Source organism: Echinops telfairi, unplaced genomic scaffold, assembly GCF_000313985.2.
Source record: "Echinops telfairi isolate 266 unplaced genomic scaffold, ASM31398v2 ScPeMD7_11;HRSCAF=52, whole genome shotgun sequence".
NCBI lineage: Eukaryota > Metazoa > Chordata > Mammalia > Afrosoricida > Tenrecidae > Echinops > Echinops telfairi.
In genome coordinates, this window is record NW_022103908.1 from 21902348 (window position 1) to 21922406 (window position 20059).

A 20059-nucleotide genomic window follows, 5' to 3' on the forward strand; every position below is an offset into this window, starting at 1 on the left:
ATTCTATCAATTCTTGGAATCATACTTTTGGCTAATCCTTTTGGTGCAGTATGGTCTTCTTCCTTCAGCTCCATTGACTCTTGATGATAAGCTACCTACTAAAAGTGTTGAATATCAGCTAGTTCTTTTTGCTACATTGACTCTGTGTATTCTTTCCTCTTTCTTTTTTCTTCCATGGAACAGTCTTCTTTGTTTCTTTCTTAAGCCATTTTATTAGGAGCTAATCCAGATATCATAGCAGCCCATAGTTCAATCATAGTGGTGTACAATTGCTACCACAGTCATTTTCAAAAAGTTTTGTTCTTTCTTGAATTTCTTGATATCAATACCCCACCTCCCCCATTCTATCCCCAGAAACCCTCATTCTAGTTATTGTCCCTATAGATTCACCTATTCTTGGTGAATACCAAAAAACATAAAAGATTACATAACAGAGAATCAAGAAAGCTACTAAATATGACAAAATATAAGAGACAAACACTAATATGGAAAAAAAGATAGACAGAAAATATTAGAAACCAAATCAAGCACACAATGTATCAAAAGGGGGATCAAATGATAAGGTTTGAATCATTTAAATCAGATTTATCATTTAATCTGCCATAGTCTCCCTTATACTCCCTGTCTGATAACCAGGCTATTCCCATCCTTCAATTATGCTGGAGATAAATCTTTGGAGGCTTATTCCTTGTAGAGATCCTGCAAATGTATTTTGGTTTTCCACCATCATCCATAGACTCTGCTCACCCGAATCTCACAATTTACCCTCTGAACTCTCCCTTCCTTCAGATTTTAGATTTAGATACAAAGGATATAATCTTTGTATCACAGATGTGCTTCTTCCATATGGGCTTAGTGGATATCTTATTTAAATGGCTGCTTGTTTGAAAACAAGCTTTCAAGATCCCAGATATTATTCTTTTTGATAGCCAACCATCATCTAATTTTTTCACCACATTTTGCTATAACATCCATATTGTGTTAGTTCAGGTAGACTAGAGAAACAAATCCAGGGAAACTCATATGTGTATAAAAGAGCTTTATATATGAGAGCAATTGAATATTGAGAAAATATCCCACCCCAGTCCAGATCAAGTCCATAAGTCTGATATTAGCCCATATGTTCAATAGCAATCTATAAAGTCCTCTTCAGACTCACAAAACACATGCAATGACTCCAAATGCAGGAAGATCACAGGCCATTGGGTGGGAAGTATTGTGGGTCCAGTGGCATTGTAAGCATCTCAGCTCTGGAAGAGGTCTCCACATGGCTCATCCAGCTCCCAGAGCTCTGGCTGCATCAGGTAGCTTCATGTGTCTTCTCCAGATCAGGGCACTAGTGTAGTGTAGTTCCATGTGTCTTGTCAGCTGCAATGTCTTCCAGGGAGAGCTGAGAGAGAGACAGACAGACAGAGAGAGTCTGTCTCATGCCTCCAAGGAGGAATACAGGAATTCTTAGAATCTTCAGGAGGAGGCCATGCCTACCCAGAGGCCTCATTGTGTATGACTGGATTGACAGACTAGACTCCACCCCTTCACTCTTATTTCTCTGAAATTGCCAAACAATTATATAACTACCACACATATTTTCTGTGATTCCTTCATGAGGCTGAATATCAAGCAGGGCCATGTCATAAGAACCAATTTTTCTTAGATTGAAGATATGATTAAATGTGAGATTAAATTTTGTTCCTGAATCTATGTCTTTTATCTGACTCTGGGTCACCTTAGAGACATCTTTGTTAATTCATAATAAAGAATCTTATGAATCATCTCCTTGGACCATAAGGACCTTCTGTGTCATTGATTAGCCTATAGTACTAATTTTAAAATACTGAGAGAGGTAGATTGAACAAGTGTAGACTAACTACAAATATCAATAGATCCGTTTTTGACTTTTGCAGAATAAGTCCTTATGTGATGACACTATTTGCACATTTATGTTTGGTGTTCAGTCAGAATTTACAATAATATTCACTGACAATATCATACGCAGGTCTGCTAGAATAATACATATCTTAATATAGAAAATAGAGCATTGAAGTAGTAAATAAATGTTAGTCTGCCTACCAGCAGTTCAATAATCTTGGAGCAGCTGTCTTCTGCATCTTCAGACACCATGTAGTTTCAGTTGTAAGTCCTCAGGTTATAGACTCGAGTTCACCTGGTGGTGTTTCCCCATCACATCCCTCTGGTAGGGCCTTTGGAGTATGTTGTGTGCCTTAAAGATCCAGGGTTCAATGTCCCAGTGTTCTATCGACTATGGCCTTGTTCTCTAGGAGGTGTACCGAAACTTGGACCAATGTGACCAATTAGGAGCATAGTACCAGGCATACTCCCAGCTTAGGGTCCTTAAAAGTATTTTTAGGGTGTTTTTTTTTTTTTGCACCAGCTAGGAAGTTTGTCTTCCTCCTTTTTCTACCAACAGACATGCACTTGTCTTTTCCCAGACATTCCCCCTCCTACCTTGGTTTTCCCATCAGTCTCCTCATGGTGCTGGCAGGAATGTAGGCCAGTGGGGTGGGAGTGGAGACGCATCATATCTGAGCATGGCAGCCACTAAGAAGTCATCCTCTCACCCTCTCTCAAAATCTGATCCCAGTTGACATAAGGACCCTTCCGACACGTGGTCTTCAAGATACACACATAGAGAGGATGGTCCGTGGGCACCAATCAGGATTTCTACCAAGCTGCCTGGCAAACCTCACCAGCAGACTGAATAGCCTGAACACCTGAGCCAACCTGGTGTTCATCCCTACAACAGTGGACTCATACAGTATTTGCCCGTTTGTGCTTCATTCAACACAATGGCTTCCAGATCATTCCATGTCCTGAGATACTTTATGGCAGTGGTTCTCAACCCATGGGTTGCAACCCCTTTGGGGGTCAAACAACCCTTTCACAGGGGTTGCCCGATTCATAACAGTAGCAAAATTACAGTTATGAAGTAGCTAGGAAAATGGTTTTATGGTTACCACAACATGAGGAGCTATATTAAAGCGTGTTGGCATTAGGAAGGTTGAGAACCACTGTTTTCTGGTATCAGCACTGTGATTTAGGGGTTCATAGTATTCCATGGTGTGTATACACCGGTCTTTATCCTTTCTTCTTCTGATGGGAATTTGGGCTGTGTGTTAGTCTGAGGTGACTACAGAAACAAATAATATATGTACAAGGAGGAGCTTTATGTCAAAGAGTAATTGTATATAAGAAAACATCCCAGCCCACTACAGATCAAATCCATAGGTCCAATATTAGCCCATCAGTCCAATACTAGCCCATAAATCCTTCTTCAGACTCATGCAGCATGCAGTGATGCAACATGCAAGATGATAACAGGCCAGTGGGCGCAAACTCTTGTGGATCCAAAATCTTGTGGATCCAATGGAGGTGTAAGCATCCCCAGGGCTCTCACAGGTCTCCGCATGGCTCCATAGTGCTTGTCAACAGGAAGGTGAAGGCAGAGAGAGAGGGAGACTGGCCTCCAGAGAGCAATTTATCTTGGTTGCCCCCCAAACTATGACCTGATTGACAGGCTAAAACTCCACCCCTTCACTCTTAATACTATCAAGTTGACAAGAGAGTATGTAACTAACACAGGCTCTTTCCAACTTCTTGCTATTGTGAACTATGCTGCAATGAATATGGGAGAGCATACATCTGTTGATGACCTGTCTCTTATTTTGGAGGGATATATGCTCAGCAAGATTATTGCCTTTGTTCATTTGTCTCTTATTTCTTTTGGGTACATGCCCAGCACTAGTATTGCTGGGTTGTAGGGTATTTCTATTGCCAGCCGTTTTAGAAAATACCATATTGCTTTCCACAGTGGCTGTACATATTTAAAAGCCCACCAGCAGTATATAAGCGTTCCAACCCCTCCACAAACTCTCCAGCATTTATTGTTCCCTGTTTGCTTGAATTGGGCTATGGTTGTGGGTTCTATGGCTTCTCATCATTGTTTTGATTTGCATTTCCCAGCTGACAAGTGAAGGAGATTTCCTCACGATTTGGCTGTCATCCTGTGTAAATTGTCTATTCGGGTCCTTTGCCCACCTTTAAAGAGGGTTATTTTATTTATTTATTTCTGTTGTTGTTGTGGGTTTACAGTATTCTGTAGATTTTGGAATTTGTCCTTTGTCTATTATAGCATTGCTAACTATCTTGTCCTAGTTTATGGGTTCTTGATTGACTTTTTTGATGAAATCTGCTCATGTACACAAGTGTTTTATTTTCACTAGGTCTCGGTTTTCTTGTTAAAACAGGTAGCCTTTTTTATAGCAACAAACTGTTTGGCTATTGTGCCATCCAGCCTCCCTCCTTCAGCTCCAAATAAATGTTCCTGTTCTACCTTTGTGATTCTGCAGCTGTGACTGTGAAACGGATTTGTCTTTGCCAGCTGATGTTCTCGTGGGTCTTCTGATCGAGAGACGTGGACCAAGTAGAATGATAAAAACCCTAACAAGTTTTTCTGGCTTCTTATTTGCTTCTAATTTTTGTAAATGGCACCCCGGCAAATCTTCCCTGCCTTATTGCAAAAATTTTATTCCATTTTTTAAAAAATTTTTCCAACACATAGAACTATTTTATTGTACCCTACTGTAAAAGGAATACACAAATGTGCTGATACAGCCCTGCTTCATATATTGGTCCCCCTCACCTACCCCATTTATAAAATTGGTGAATCATGTAAATTATATATCATTAGAATTAATGAAATTAAAACTAAAGTCATACTTAGAGGGATATCAATATTTTAATAGGCTTGTAAGTGTACCAATAATTGTCCAATTGTATAATGTAGCTCACTGTCCTTCTAGTACATCTACATAAATTAAATGTTTCTACAGGAAGCTACACTACTAACACCAGCAAAATAACTCACTATAAACTATTAACAATTAGGCATGCATTTATTTTGCAAACAGTTCTTCCCTATAATACATGAGGTTACTTACCATAAGTTGGAACTATCCCAACAAAAACTGAAAACAGGAGTAAAGTTGTGAATAACTAGATCTCAAATTTGAGATGCTAAAGTCAGAATTAAGTGAACTGAAATTTTATTCCATTAAAAGTATACTTCATCTTGGTGTCAGAAGCTATAGTTAAAGAATATTTATTTATTTGAGTTATGTCAGTAATTAATAAATATATGAGATATTTCAAAATATACTCATTATTTGAGTTACCCCGAATATCATTGATTTGAACATTAACTTGCACATTTTTCTAAACATTTTAATAAATTGTGTGTTAATTAAAATAACTCTTAAAAAACTAATACTTCCAATAAGGAAGACAGCACACTAACAATTCAATGAATAGATGACACACTGCAGGCTCCTTTCATGTACACAGGATAGAAGGAGGCTAACTGCATATGTTGCAATTGATATACATTTGTGTAAGTGTATTTTCAAGTTTTATAACCCGTCCATGTATTCCCTTTCCAACTTTCATCATTCCTTCCTTCACTTTTAATTTATTTCACATGTTGCAGCACAGATTTATAACATTCATTTGAAACAGCTTACATTATACTCACTATTTTATAGCTATCAGCATTGGTGTATTAAACCATTTCATCTATTCTTCTTATTTGTTTAGATTCTTTAATTGTTATGGTTATTTTCATGCTCTCTCCTTAGTTGGTACTTTGGCTATTTCCCTGATGTAATTCTGATTAGCCTTACCCTAATGTGTACTCTTACAGATTCCCAGTGGAAGCCTATAAACAGCAAAACTTCGTTTAGCATTCATGTCCAGATAATTGTTAATTTCTTCCTCAATTCCAGGCATTGCTAAGGGATCATTTAAAATATCAGTATTAAATTTCCAGGATTAGAATCTTTTGTCTAGTCTAAAAATATGCAATTTCACAAATTGAATTATTTGCCATGTCTAAAGAATCTGCAAAAAATAAGAAACTACAACAACCTAGATAATACATAGTTCTAAAATATTCATTTAGTATCCTGAGCCACTTATGAAATTTAAATATAAGAGATTGAAACTTAGAAAGGCTTCAAAATATAAATAAGTCAGGCATCGGTTGCATGCTATCAAGCAACATGAGGTATTACATGGATTTTAAAGGGAAAAGAAAGCATCTATTTCTGTATGAGTGACAGGTAATATTAGAGAAACTCGGTTAAAATGAAAACCCTGGGGGAGGAATGGTACACACATTGCGACTTACCAAAAGGTAGAAGAGTCAGACTCATCAGTGGGTACCTGGAGGAAAGAGGCAGCATTCATCTCGCATAAAGAACCCCACCTAGGAGCACTCAGTGTGTAGATGCTGCTCTCTCCTAGAGCGCTTTTTGAGTCAGAATAGACTCACTAGTTTATCAGGGCTAGGTCAGAATACACAAAACCCTTCCTTTTGAAGCATCGTGAATAGTTCTGAACCCATTAAAACCTACAGAGGTAAAACATAAATCTACTGAAGGTGATTATAAGATGAAAACTTTATTTGCCCATAGATACACACAAATACCCGTGGATGAAGACTCATTTTGTAATTCAGCGACCAGATGCTCAAGACCAAAATGAACTCCTCACCACCTAGTCCATCCTGCCTCAGAGCGGCCCAACAGGACCGGGCCGAACTGCTCGTGTGGGTTTCCGAGAGGAGCAGGAGGCCACTACTCAAACGCCCCACTGTATGCTGTGACCAGGAAGCTATCCTGGACTGTAAATAACAATTTTCTTATGCATAATTTTCTTGAGTTGTCTTATGGATAAAATATGAGAAGTTGTTTGACACAGTTTGTTGTATTTTGGATTAAAGAGCAAATTCTTTCCTTGAATTACACGTTTTATGACCGTGGTTTTCTCTGCTCATAATTTGATGACTTATTTTACGCCACATTTCTCAATGTATAGACTTTCATCTTAAAGTATAGAAAATGTATGAATGTCTCCACATATACACATAGGCACATGCATGTCTGTGTAAGGCGTCTTTACAAATTGAAGGTCTACAGAGACGCTGCATCAAGCAAGTCAACCGTGTCCCTTTTTTTCATAAGTATTTGCCTACTTAAAGCCTCAATATGATATTTCTATAATTGTTACAATGTTTTAAATTTCTTCACGCTGTTGTTGAATACGTATTAGACTACCAACCCCCACAAGAAAACAAACTCGTGCCAGGAAGTCAGTTCACACTCAGAATGACCTTCTATAGAGTTTCCAAGACTGTAAATTAGTGCAGGAAGAGAAGCTTCCTCTTTCTCCCACAGGAGCAGCCTTTCAGTGCACAGCCCCACACCTGCCTCCCATCTCTCTCAGGAAACTGGTATACCTTTTAGATGCAGTAGGAAGACAAAACGTATGGTCTCAATCCAAATCTGCAGAAACTTCAAGGTATGTCTGAAAAAAAAAAAAAGGATACACTCAGACATGATTTATTTAACATTCACAAGGAGAGATGGTACATGTCCTGGAAGTGGGCCGTGTTTGCAGACTTGAGCAAGTTTAATGAAACTGCGGTAGGATAATTTGAAACTTTAACAATCTGAGTATTATAGTATATGGTATGTGGAAAAACGAACTGAGGAATCAAAAAAAGATGCAACTTTGCTGTGATGCTTTCCATTTTTATTCTGAATACCCATAGTTTCCCCCATTTTAAAAAATTTTAATTTACTTATGGAAAATTGAAATAAATTAGTCATAGGGCATCCGTGGTTCAGTGCTTGGCTATTTGAACTCACCAACCACTTTACCAGAGAAGGAGATGTCAGTCTGCTTCCATAGGGAGTACAGTTTTGAAAACTAAGTTCTACCCTGGCCAATGTTGTTGCTGTTGTTCTGTGCTATTGACTCCGTTTCAACTTACAGTGAACTTATGCACAAGGGAACACACCACTGGCTGGTCCTCCACCTCTTGGTCCAGGCAGAGGCTCCATGTGAGCGCAATTAAGTGTTCTGGAATGTACAGTCTTCTTGAGGCTATCCATTGTTTATCTCCAGTCACTTCCCCTCAGTAAATGGAGGTCCCCAAAGCTTTACTTTCGCAGGCTTTACTTTGTCCATGCCATTATAGCACATACCCTAGCTTCCTAAGCAGTTCTTCATTACTTATATTTTGAGTGCCTTCCCAATTGAGGGGCTCATCATCTGGCACTATCTGAGCCAATGCTCAGCTTCTATTAATGCGGTTTCTACTAGTTGGTAGTGTTTCGATGCTATCCATAAGGCATTCAGTGGCTAATTCCTCAAATAGACAGCCTATTCTTTCTTCTTAGTCTGGAAGTCCTGCTGGAAGACCTGCTGAAATCAGTCCACCTTGGGTGACTCTACTGGCATTTCAAATACCAGTGACTTAGCTTTCAGCATCATAGTAGCACACAAAAGGAGAGAAAGGTGTTGGATTTATATTCCTACAAATGCTATATTAGATAGATTAGTTGACTAACAAAAGTGCTGTAATAAATAATTGCCCTATATATGGTCACCTATGTTTGGGAGTACATATATGTACGTGGAAATACATGTAGATGCTTGTGTGTATTGGCATGAATTGTAATAACTATTTCAGATAACATTAACTATGCTAAAATTGATAAACAAACTCAGTGATTCCCTAGTGTTAAAAAGCTACTTTCAGTATCTTTGTTTTTTAACAACTGCTGTACTTTTCTTCTCTGCCATCAGTTTTGCATTTACAGCAGAAATAAAACTATTACTCAGAGATAGTCACATTGTAAATAAATAGAATCTGTTTTTATAACAAAGACAATTTTACCCTTTATTAATATGACACTCCCCGTCCTCAGATTTGTTATTTCTTAAATTCTTTTCACACTCTGGTATTTGTTTAACTTTCTGTATGCATAAATGGTAAATAGGATATATGAAGTTTCTTTCCTTGGATATCTAACTTGTAAAAAGAGCAATGTGGCACTACTTGATATACTCACTTTAATTCATTGTTAAATACAAAAATTCAAAATAATTATACAAAAATGGAAAACATTAACACAGTCAAATTATACTGATTTTCTCTCTCACTAGTAAAGAATTAGATTTTAGAGGGTAATTTTTTTTGAGTCTATCAATAGTTGAGATGCAATTATTTATTTACTTTAAATTTCTTCTTTGAAATGAGTATCACAGTCTACAGTTCTCCCCCCAAACGTTGGTGATGTATTACAGAATTGGATTTCACTTTTAAAAAAATCAGTGGTAATAAAATAAAATAAAAAAGTCAAAGATATGAACTAGAAAATAAGATTAGTGAGATATATTACAAAAGCAATTTAATTTAAAATGCCATGCTTTGGGAAAATATACCTAAAATTTATGGTCACAAAACCAATAGTAGAAAAAAATTTAATAATATACTCATAAATGCAATAAATTTCTTATCAAAGATAAAATACATAATCATGCAGGGAGTAAATCACAAATTTCAATGTTTTCTTCTAAAAATGATGTTGCTGGCTAATTTTAAAAATTAGGGAAACGTGGTGATCTTAGTAATTATTGCAAAGGAGAAATGCACGATCTCCAAGAGGAAAATGACCGTGATCCGGCAGAAAGGAAAGGACTATTGGATATTGTCTCTCAAGACACTGATAAAGCAATGAACCCCTCCATGACTGTAAAAGGAAATATTAAAAAAAAAACAGTTTGAAGAAACTTTCCCCAGACTTTGTTTATTATCATTGCATTTCTTTTTAGTGGGCACACAAAGTACTATACAGTTTATATAGTATATACTTGAAGTTGGCTCTTCTGGAAGTATAGCTAGAAAATTAATTAATTTCTTTCTTGAATTCATAAATTCCATAATAGACAAAACTACTATGTTTCATTTCTTTTATTAAGCTACATTCACTTTTCCATATGTTTATTTTCATCCTCGCTTAGGCAGCACGTATACCATATATTCATTTTCACTCATATAAGTCAAGAGAATATTTTATTGTTCACAGTTTTACAAATATGGTTTTTAGAAACCTCAGTCAGCAAAGTACTTCTCTGACATAGTATTATACCATGGAAAATTCTCAAAACCCATTGCACAGACTTAAATCACCTCCACTATTTCTCTAGAACTTTCCCTCAGTGATTTTCATTCCCTTAATTCTATTTAGGGATAAAGAATCTCTACCACTGAGAATATGCACAGCATATTTTTAATTTGAAAAAAGTTAAAATAAAAATGCAAGCATTGACTTGAAGTATGGAAAGATTCTATTGGCAAAATGTTTCATGATGCAGGAAGTATCAAAAGAAGATGGAGGAGCACTGGTGACATTGTCGCTCTCAATTGGGCTGCTAACAGCAAAAGAAGATGTAAAGAATACACAGAATCACTGTACAAAAACAAATAAACAACAAAACCTAGTCAAGATTGAACTTTTTCAGGGAGCATCACATGCTCAGGAGCCAAAAGTGATGAAGGAGGGAGTTCAAGCTATACTGAAGGCATTGGTCAAAAACAAGGCTCCAGGAATTGATATAATAATAATTAAAATGTTTCAAATTCATAGACACTCATTAGTGTATAAGAAAGAGCTTTATAAACAAGGGCAGTTGAATATTTAGAAAAATTCCAGCCCAGTCCAAATCAAGTCCATAAGTCTGATATTAGCACATATGTTCAATACCAACCTACAAAATCCTCTTCAGACTCACAAAACACATGCAATGATGCCGAATGCAGGAAAATTACAGACCAGTGGGTGGGAAGTCTTGTAGATCCAGTGGTGGTGTAAGCATCTCAGCACTGGCAGGGGTCTCCACGTGGCTTTTCTGGCTCCAGAAGTCTGGCTCCATCTGTCTCTCTCCATATGTCTTCTCCACAAGGATGTCTCACAAAGAGTGAGCTGAGAGAGTGTCTTCGACCTCCAAGGAGGAAACACAAGAGTTCCCAGGATCCTCAGGAGAAGGCCATGCCCACACAGAGGCCTCACTGGCTATATCTTGATTGATAGATTAGACTCCACCCCTACATTCTTCATCCTCAAATTGACACCAGATTATGTGACTACCACAGATAGGTAGATGGATAGATCAACAGATACATTAATAGAGATATAATTGAAGATACTACTATTCAGGGAAGCTGAATAATTGCAATATTAGATCTTCACCACATGGAGAAATGTTTCTTCCCAATTTTTTTCTTTTAAAGATCATACTTATGTTCTTATATAAGATACTAAATATTTGTCTATATAACTCCGTGTGATAGTTAAGTTTTATGTCAGTTTAGTTGGATTACAACTTGTCTGTCAGTTTGTCTTATTGTGGCATTGTGTGTGGTGCTGTGGTGCTAGAGATAATGTCACTAGTATTTCAAATACTAAAAAGTCAACCAAAGTGAACAGATTTCCGCAAAGCTTCCAGAATAAGAACATATTCTGAAGGAGCAAGTGGTGGTCTACTCAGGAAATAACCAATGAAAACATTATGAATAGTATTAAAATATGGTCAGATATTTAGGCACTCAAAATATGCCTAAAGAAGAGCTGTTTCAAAGTAGGGTCTGCCATAATGACACCGCTGTAGTAAAGGAGTACGACTTTCAGGACCTTCATTTGCTAATGGGATATGACCAAAAATGACAAGAAATAGCTACAAACATCAATTTATAATTGGAACTTGGAATTTCCAAAGTATGAATAGAGGAAAATCAGACACTGTCCAAAATATAATAGAACACATACAGATCAATATCCTAGGTATTAGTGAGCTGAAATGGACTAGTATTGGTCATTTAGAATCAGAAAATCATGTAGTTTATGATGCTGGGAATAACAGATTCAAGAGGAATGGTATTCAATTCATTGTCAAAAAGAATTATGCAAGATCTCCCTTGAGGTAAAATGCTGTCTGAGATAGGATAATATGTATCCACATAACAGGAAATCCAATCAATATAACTATTATTCAAATGTATGCACCAACCACTAAAGCTAGTGACGAAGAAATTGAAGACTTCTACCAATGTCAACTGACAAATTGATCAACTATGCAATCAAGGTGCATGGATAATATACACAGCTATGCTTATTGCAGCAATTCCCACAATAACAAAATATGGAAACAGCAAAATACTCTGTGAAATGGATAATCAAACTCTGGTACATTCATACAATGGCACATTATACATCAATAGAAAACAGTGATAACTTTCTCAAACACCAGAAGACAGTCAAAACTGGAGAATATTATGCTTAGAAAACAGTCAATGTTACAAAGATAAATATTTAATAACACAATCATTGGGGATTACCAAGAAAAATAAATATGTTTTTTCCATCTTAAGACAAGAATTTGATGATTAAAAGAAGGGCAGGGACAGAAGCAGGAGCCAGGAAAGGGGGAGGAATATAATATTGAGGTGGGAAGGAAGGATTGGGGGTAAAGGAAGTGAACCACATTTATATGGGGCTCAAGGGGATGTGATTGCTGATTTCATTGGTTGATATGCACTGTGTAACTATATATAGGCTCCTTTAAAAGTAAAATATAAAAATGAATTCTTCCAAATTCTGTACCCATTGGACCTAAATATTGGTCTGTATGGCTAGAAACAAAGGAGGAACAGTAAAACTAAACTGGCCTTGATGTGTTTAATGACATATTTCAAGCATATGAAAAAAGATGCATTGATAATTATTCATAATTTTAATAAAAAAATTGGAAACAAAGAGGAAGGGAAAGTAGCTGGAAAATATTGTCTTGGTGATAGAAACGAAGCTGGAGGTGGCATGATATAATTTTGAAAGACCCCCAACTTTCTCATAGCATATATCCCTTTTCATCAACCCAAAGGGCTACTATACACCAAGAATACAACCTACGTGAACCTGGAGAATATCTCAAAAACACATCTGATGTGTTGAAAACATGACAAAAGACCTCATGAGCTGTGGGATGGCTTCCAGACTATCATACATGGAGAATGCCCCCAAAATCATTAAAGAGATTTAATATATATGTAGATGACAGAAGAGTATCTGAAAAAAATAAGAAAAAATAAAAATAAAAGAAGAGTATCTGAAACGTGCCCTTAATCACAAAATAGCTAAGGTATACAGAAGAAATTATGAATTAAAAGAGATAAGTTGAAATTTCAAAGGGCAGCATGGAAAGATAAAGTAAGATATAAAAAATTGCCCGAAGACCTAGAGTGAAAATACCAAAAAGGAAGAAGACAAGCAACATAACTTTAGCTGAAGGAACTAACGAAAAAAAATTCAAGCTTCTAGTTTCATATTGACAGGTACTGTGGGCAAAATATAGGACAATGAAGGAAGTGTCAAAGAAGATGGAAAGAATACACAGACTCATTGTGCCAATAGTCAACAGTCAACCATTTCAAAATGTAGCATATGAGCAAGAATCAATGATACAGTAGGACGAAGTGCATGCTTCACTGAAAGCATTAGCCAAAAACAAGGCCTCGGAAATTGATGGAATACCAATGGAAATGTTTCAATAACTGATGAAGCACTGGAAACACTCACTCATCGCTGCCTTGAAATTTGGAAGACAGCTACTTGGCCAACTGTCTGGAAGAGATTCATATTTGTACCTATACCAGAGAAAATAATGCGCTAATTGTAGAACAATATAATTTATATCACATGCAAGTAAAATTTGGTTGAAGATCATCCAGAAATGGTTGCAGCAGTAGCCAGAGGCTCAGGCTGGATTCAGAAGTGACTGTTTAATAAGGGATATTCTTTCTGACACCAAATAGATCTTGACTGAAAGCAGAAAACACCAGAAATATATGTACACTTAATTATAGTCTATGCTCAGGTATTGGACTGTGTGGAGCATAACAAACTATGGATAGCCTTGAGAAAAATGGGAATTCCAGAAGACTTAATTGGCTCATGGGGAACCTATGTATGGGTCAAGGAGCCATTGTGTGAGACGAACAAGGAAATAAATAGTTCATAGTTTAAAATCAGGCAAGGTTTGTGTAAGGGTTGTTTCTCCTCACTACACTTACCCGATCTTTCTGCTGAGCAACGTAAGCAAAGACGCTGGATTGTATAGAGAATACAGCATCAGGATTCGAGGAGGTCTTAAGAACCTCCGTTATGGAGAAGACACAAGCTTACTTGCTGAAAGTGAGGAGTACTTGGATATGTTATCAGGAAAAGGAAAGCAGGCTTGGTCAAACAGAGAGGCAGCACAAGAAAAGGAAAAATCTCGACAAGACAGATTGACACAGTAGCTGCAACAATGGGTTTATCTAACCGAACAATTGTGGGGATGAAGCAGGACCAAGTGGTGTTTTATTCTGTTGTACGTAGGATCCATGTGAGTCCGGATCAACTCAAAGTCACCTACAATGACAATAACTGGGTCTGAAACCCTCACAATGTGATCTAACTGAATGGAATCATCTACATGATGGGATCTTCTGTGAGCAGGCAAGCAGTTGTGGGAATAAGGTGGAATGTTACCTTTTTAACCTGATCCTAGCCTTGACACAACAGGAATACAGTCTTAGTAGGGGTGTTCCCTTTTTTAATATCAGATGTGGGGATTTTACTGTCACTTATTATTATTATTTTTTTTTTTTCTGAAGAGAAGACTGCATCTGGTTCATTGGCTGGCAGAACCTGGGAGCTCTCAGCCTACCAAACGTAGCTTCCCTTGACACTGCAGCAGGAGCTTGACTTACTGCCCTTGGCTTCCTCCAGCCTGTGTTCTTCCAGCTTCCTGGCTATCCTCCTTCTTCCTGATCCCTTAACCCAGTCAGTAAGGTGAGTCAGGGAAGAGAAACAAAGAAAAACAAACCCTAGTTTAACCTCAGACCCACAGACTTCAACCAGACAGATTTGGCTGGTTTATAACGGTGTGAGTCTCTTTTTTGACATGAAAGTCATATATGTGTGTGTGTGTGTGTGTATCTATATCTAAATCTATATATCTCTACATAAAATTGGTTTGGGCTCCCTACACAACCCAACCAACCAGACACCCACAAATTCACTCTTTATTTCTTAAAAACTGCAGTTTTGTTTTTCCTTGAATTAGTTTAACTTTCTTAGATAAAAGTTTTTCTTTTATACTGAAGACTTAGTCACTTACCAAAATCCAATAATGCATATTTTTATCATTGATTTTCTGAGAGGACTTCCAGTTCATTCTATATAATATTATTCACGTCTCACATAGCATCATTATGAAAGTAAGGAGATGGCTGATTAGAAGAATCCCTGAAAAGACTTAGCACGAGAAGTAGAGTCTTGGCAGGGTTTGGGGAGACATCTTCACAAGTGGGCAAAATAAGTCCCAAGGCAAACCTTCTGAGGCATAAATAAGCTTGAAACTTCTCTAATTCAGAAATAGTACTCTGGAAAAGCATAAGTGAGATGGAGACTTGCCTAGAAACCCTAAAAAATATAGATGGCATTTTGTCAGATAAGAACTTGTAGACCATGAGAAATATTTTTAACTTTATCTTGGGAAATCTTTGAGAATCTTGAGGAAGGCAAGATATATGATGTTATTGGTTATGAGGGAATAGAAGCTTCTATTTTAAGCATATTAAATCTTGATGTCCTGTAAATATCTAAGCAGTGATAGTGCATGCAAAATTTGATTTAAAGCAAGAACCTGTATGTTTGAGTCATCCAATGATAAGTGTTTATAAATATATGAGCATGAAAGAACTAAACAGGTAGCAAGAAAGAGATAGGATTGATTGCTAGATTTTTCTTTTATTTTGCATTTGGGACAACAAGCAGCAGGGAAAATTTAGTAACAGGGAAATCAGTAGAACCCTTAGCTAGTAGTCAGTGTTTTAATTTAGGAAAATTATTTTTTTCAATCAAATGTATTATCTATTTTTAACTGTTTTCTGCATGAATGACTATTAAATTATTCCAGCATATTTATAAAGAAATCAAGCATTTAGTAATATTTATAATATCTGCACATAGTAAATATCAGAATTAAGAATCTGAAGGGAGAAATTATATGCCACATTGTAATTTCCTAACCTTTTTAATACCTACTATATTATTAAATCTTCACAACAATAATAGATGAAATAATGCCTCAATTTTACTAAAGAGGAAATTAACACTCATAATGATGACATGCCTTGTTTGGATAAGGGAAAATAATGGAATTGTTCCTTAGAAAACAGAATCTGTTGTCTTGTTCTTAGCCTTCCAGTTGGTTCCAAATGAAGTGACCCTACTATGTCCAACAGAAGGCGTCATCCTCACTCTTGCTCTTGTGCTTGAGCTCACTGTAGCAGCCCCCGTCAGTCCATGTGTGGAGAGCCTTCCTCTCTATCCAGGCTCCCCACCTACCAAGCATGCTCTTCTCCGGGGACTAGGCTCTCCTCAGAATATGCTCAGAGTACTGGAGACCAAGTGTCCTCACCATCCTTGCCTCTAAAGAGCATTTGAACTGTACTTCTTCAAAGACAGATTTGTTTGCTCTTTTGGCTGTCCATGGTACTTTCAATATTCTTTGCCATCCCAGAATTCAAATGGATCATTGAGTTTTGGTTACCTTGTTCAATATCCAACTTTCACATACATGTGAGATGACTGAAAATAGCACGACTTAGATCTCATGCACCTTAGTTCTCACAGTAACATCCTTGCTTTTCAACCCTTTCCAGAGGTCTTGTGCAGCAGATTTACATGATGTAATATGTCATTTGATCGCTTACTAGTTGCTTCCATATGCATAGATTGTGGGTCCAAGCAAGACAAAATTCTCCACAGCTTCAACCTTTTCTCCACTTATCATGATGTTACCTATCGGTCAGTTGTGAGGATTTCAGTTTTCTTTACCTTTAGTTGAAATCTATACTGTAGGCTGTAATCCCTGATTTTCATGAGCAAGTATTTCAAGTCCTCCCCATTTTCAGCATGCAAAATCCTGCAGGTTGTGAATAAGCCTTCTTCCAATCCTGAATCAACATTTTTCTTAATATAATCCACCTTCTCTGATGATTTACTCCACATACAATTCGGATAACTATGGTGAGGTGATACAATCCTATCTTGATTTTGAAACATACAGTAGTCCCTATTTATTTTCCCCAAATAATTGGGATGGCTGTCTCTTGAGCCATCTACCGTTTCTCCAGGAAAGCAGTGCAGTGTTCTGGAGTCCACGTTCTTCTCCAGACCACCCAAAACGTGTCGTGATACACAAAGTCTAAGCCTCTGAATAGTCAGTAAAACACAAACAAACATATTTCGGGTATTTCCTATTTTCTGCCAAAATCAATCTGACATCAGCACCCTTTGTTCCAGCTCCGCTCGTGCATCTGGTCTCAACATCGGGCAATCTCCTGTCAATTAACTGCTCCAACTTTTGTTGGGTGATCATCAGTAAAAATGTACTTGCATGTTGCAATACTCTGGGTCAACTAGAGAAACAAATATAGTGACACTTATTTGTGTGTAGGATAGAGTTTTATCAATGACAGTCTTCTTTAATTTAAGCATTCTTTGGGGTCAATTTCCTTTGAAATGCATACAAATATGGATATCTTCCAATCAGTTGGCTAAGTAATTGTCATCAAAATTTCTTGGCAGAAACAAATAGTGTTTCCAATGCTTCATCAGCTGTTGAAATATTTCAGTTGGTATTTCATCAATTGGGGCCTTGTTTTTGGCTAATGCTTTTGATGCACTTTGGATTTCTTCCTTCAGTTCATGGGGCTTACTCATATGCTACCTTTGGAAACGGTGGAATGTTGACTAGTTTTTTTTATACAGTGATTCTGTGAACTCTTTCCATCTTCTATTGATGAATACTGCATCATTCAATATTTTTCTCATAACATCTTACAATATTGTAACTCAAGGCTAGACAGGTCTTATAACATGCCTTTTGACAATTAATGCAATGTTATTCTCTACTGCATCATCCCCAACATAGCAAGCCAATCAAGCTTCTAATTCGAAATGACCAATGCCAGTTCATTTTGATTGTTCATCTTTATGCTTTTGATTTCATTTTAATGACTTTCAATTTCCCTAGATTCATTCTTCATTCATTCCAAATTCCAATTAGCAATAGATATTTTCAGCTGTTTCTTCTCATTTTGAGTCGTTACATCAGCAAATCAAACTCTTGAAGGCTTTATGCCCACAGGCTCTGCTCTGTTCACTCTCTTGTGGGGAGGCAGCTCATATTTGAGTGCCTTCCGACCTCAGCGGCTCCTCTTCTGGCAGGATCACTGACAGAGTTCTGTTCATAAGGTTTTCAATAACTAACCATATTTCAATACTATCCATTGGGTTTTCCAAGTCTAATTCCTCTGCAATGGAGTCTAGTCTTTCTTTGGAGGCTGTTCTTATTCTAGAAGCTCTGTTTTCTTTGGATGACCCTGCTGATGTTAGAAAATACCTGCTGCCCTCAGCCTCCCCGCCCCTCCACCACGATCCCAGTTTGAACTCCTTCCTGACTCAGTAACCTCCCTGAACACCATGCATGGCTGAGAGTGAAGTAGCCCAGAGCCACCCCTCAGATGTCTTCCAGATGTCAGCAGACCACAAGAGAAGCATTTGGGCATCCATCCCTTTGTCTAGGGCACACATACATCAGATGAGCAAAAACTTCTTGTGATAGCCAGCGTGCAAATCCCTAATGCTGATGCTCAGTTTGATGCCTCACACTGCGACAGTGAGATAGGAGAATTTGGAGGTTTGCTCTGTTTCCATGGAAAGACTGAAGTATAAATCAAGGTCAGCCTTGAAGGAGACATAAACAAGGCCTGTTATATGCACCAGGACCCTTGCAGCATTGGAAATATGACTCCATCCAGTGCTGCCCTTGGCTTTGACTACAAGAAGTGCCCTGCTAAAGCAGACCCTTCTGGGGAATCTAAGCCAGACTTACGTCTCCATGAACAACAGAAGGAAGGCTCTGGACTTCTGTGGATACTCAGTCCCAGCGGGCACTTGCTTAGTGCTTCAGATGCCCATACCATATGCCTGGGGGACCTCAGTGCTGCACACAGTGGTGCACACACTTTACTGGACACACTGTAGTCATTGAAGATGTTCTTGGCATCTACTTCAGGAGTCTCTGTTTGGGTTGGTTGCCGCTGATCAGAAGCTCATGACCTAGGATTCTCATTCAAACAAAGTTTCCAAACCAAGCCACTCAGTTGATGCTCACATTGCAGGAGTGAACTACCTCTTTTTCAATCCTTATAGTGAATTCTTTCTTGCCACAGGATCAGCTGACAAGACTGTTGCTGTGTGGGATCTGAGAAATCTGAAACTCAAGGTGCATTCCTTTGAATCACTTAAGGATGAACTATTCCAGGTCCAGTGATCATCTCACAAGGAAACTATTTTGGCTTCCAGTGCTACTGATCACAGACTGAATGGCTGGGGTTTAAGTAAAATTGGAAAGGAACAGTCCCCAGAAGTTGAAAAAGATGGACCACCAGAGTGGTTTACTGATAGTGGCCACATTGCCAAGATATCTGACTTCTCATGAGTGATTTGTTACATATCAGAAGATAACATCATGCAAGCATGGCACATGGTAGAGACCATTTATAGTGAAGAAGACCCTGAAGGGAGGGTTGCTCCAGAAGGACAGGGTCCTAAATAGGTCTGTCCTTGTGATATTAGGCTGCCCTTCTTTCTCTCAACCAAGAGATTGATGTTTAACAATCTCATTTTTAGGTAAGACTAACTTTGACTCTCAAAAATGTTCTTAGGCCAACTGGGTGTTTTCCAAATGTTAACTGGGAAACTTAGTAAAGCCACAGACGTATATTAAATTTTCTTCAGGAATTTTCTAGAAACTACCCAGTTCTGAAGTAGCTACAGAAAGGGGAATATATATGTGGTTATGTTTCTTCCATGATCCCAAGTTTTTCTGACGAAAGGCTAGAGTGGGTAAGGAAAAGAGTCAAGTGAAGTAGGTGTCTGAGCCATGAAGGATAATACTGCAGGGTGTCTGTTTTACTCAGGAAGCAGGGGAGATTCAAGTCCTAGAGATTCCGGCTCCAAAATCTTCACACCTGACTTGCCACGATGCACATCTTCCTATGTAGTCACTTTCTCCATTTCTT

At 37.8% G+C, this 20059-nt stretch overlaps 1 pseudogene; it reads left to right on the forward strand.

Annotated features, from left to right (window-relative positions):
* The first annotated feature begins 15656 nt into the window (after positions 1-15656).
* LOC101649830 lies at positions 15657-19593 on the forward strand (annotated as a pseudogene).
* Positions 19594-20059: the final 466 nt, after the last annotated feature.